Source organism: Palaemon carinicauda, chromosome 20 (assembly GCF_036898095.1).
Source record: "Palaemon carinicauda isolate YSFRI2023 chromosome 20, ASM3689809v2, whole genome shotgun sequence".
In the NCBI taxonomy this organism is placed as follows: domain Eukaryota; kingdom Metazoa; phylum Arthropoda; class Malacostraca; order Decapoda; family Palaemonidae; genus Palaemon; species Palaemon carinicauda.
This window is the reverse complement of record NC_090744.1, coordinates 107139818-107142317: the sequence shown is the minus strand read 5'-3', so window position 1 is coordinate 107142317 and position 2500 is coordinate 107139818.

The following is a 2500-nucleotide window of genomic DNA, read 5'->3' as shown; positions in this document are numbered from 1 at the left end:
TTTTTTCTAATTGTTAGCATTATTTTTTTTTATCATAAGGCTGTGATACTATCATCTCCTATTCTCTTATCTAAAGTTTTCTTTCGTATTATCGTTGCTGATTTCAGTTTTAACAAATCTTGGAAGAGTTTTATATAATTTTCTGTTAATAAAACTTAATTAGCTATTTTGATTTTGACATTGAGAACCATGTCGCAGATCTATGAAGGAAAAGAAGAGAGAGAGAGAGAGAGAGAGAGAGAGAGAGAGAGAGAGAGAGAGAGAGAGAGAGAGAGAGAGAGAGAGAGAGAGAGAGAGAGAGTGAAAAGGAAAATAAGATACACTAAAGAATAAACAGAAAGTAAATAACGTGGATGAAAAAGAGAGGAGAAGACGGAGAGTAAAAGATGAAAAACAAAACGACTAGTGACAATAGAAAATAATGATAGATTAAGAAGGAAAAGTAAGAGATTAGCATAAATTAGTATAATGAACATAAAATACATCTAAAATGGAAGACAGAAAAATAAAAATCCACAAATATTCAAAGCTAAAAAATAAAAAAACGTGAAATTTGATAATTTCTGAATAGATATAAAACAGGGAGGATGAAATATACATCGTTTATTGATAAAATTTTCATTTTTGTGGTAAAAGTTCATCAGAAACATTAACTTAGACGAAACTTTGGAAATGGAAATATATTCCAATTAAAAGATACTGCCTTCCAAAGTAATCAAATTTGTAGAAACAAAAAAAAAGTCATGGATAAAATTGTAGTGGTTTAGAATATTACTATTACCTTTAAATGAAGTAGACATACCTTTGTAATATATTTCTTTTCTTATTGGGATATTTTGCGCTCTTGAATGTCTAATTGACTTAATCTTACTTTCTGAGTATATTTATTTAGATTATATATTCCAGTAGACATTCTAATTCTATATTAGACAACCTTTAGAAAAATTTGTAAATTCCAAAGACTACATATATATCACTAGAGATTGTATCAATAAATCCAAATGAGCTTAAAAAATTTTTTTTTGAAGCTTCACTTCAAGATTGAGAACTTGAAAACTTTACAAAGGAATTAGCTAGGTAGCTATTTGACCGCCTCAAATATATTAGCAGGGTGCAAATCTAAAGCTTCAAGATTCAAGGAATCGGACACCCTGTAGAATGAGAGAAATGTAGCTGAAGCCTCACGACTCAAGGAATCGGACACATTGTAGAGTGAGAGAAAGGTATGTAGCTGTCAGTGTTTATCACATCTCTCTCTCTCTCTCTCTCTCTCTCTCTCTCTCTCTCTCTCTCTCTCTCTCTCCAGGGGATTTCCAATTTAAAGAGAGAAGGATAGATGGAAACTTCACCCGTATTCCCGTTTCATGAATATTTTATTGGCGTGAAAAATTTAGCTGATCTCCTTTCACTCAGAGTAAAAATGATAGGGTTATTAGTGTACATACACACAAACACACGCTTGAATGATTATGTATATACAGTATATATATATATATATATATATATATATATATATATATATATATATATATATAAACACATATATACAATATTACCCATACAGCAATATATAATTTTACATTATGGATACTATATTTATTTCAATCGATTACAAGTATACAATTTCATCAATATTGTAGCCATAAAGTGGTTTCATCAACGATAAGGTTTTTGATAATAAAGAAAGAGTTTATATATAACCTACCGATGTCTGCCAATAGAAAGATTCAGTTAATCCTACTTGTTAAAGGAATGATTGATTCATTTAATGTTAAACAGTCATATTGAGGGCTTTAAATATTGATAGAATATGTTCAGTATACTTTGCTCTTAATGTTTCTAAAGATATACGCTGAGAATTTTAACTCTCATTCCCAGAGTATATCTAGTTTCTAATACAACTAGACGCAGCTTAGTCACTGTGATAAACATATCAATAAAATAATGCTACTTTACCAATTATTATCAATTTGTAAATAGTTTCGCTAGATTGGTCGTATGCTTTCAAATACCAATTTGTCTTCCATTTCATGCTTGCAACAGCTGCAAGTTAATGATGGGTGATGGCAAGCTAATTAAGTAATATTAATGAAGAAATGTTAATTAGGAAATGGCAATTGGGAAATGCTAATCAAGAAATGTAATCAGGAACAATTCGCATTTAAACATTAATGCCTGTGTATTTTCTTATTAGAAGAAGGTAACAATTCAGTTGATGTTTACGATTCTTTTGCTTGTGGTGGCCGATACGGTAACGTCCCTGACTGGTGAACACCAGACTGAGGTTCGAGTCCCGCTCAAACTGGTTAGTTTCTTTGGTCGCTGCAGTATCACCATCCTCGTGAGCTAGGGATGGAGGGTTTGGGGAAGTCTATAGGTCTATCTGCTGAATCATCAGTAGCCATTGCCTGGCCCTCCTTGGTCCTAGCTTGGGTGGAAAGGGGGCTTAGGCGCTGATCATATGTATATATGGTCAGTCTCTAGTGCATTGTCCTGCTCA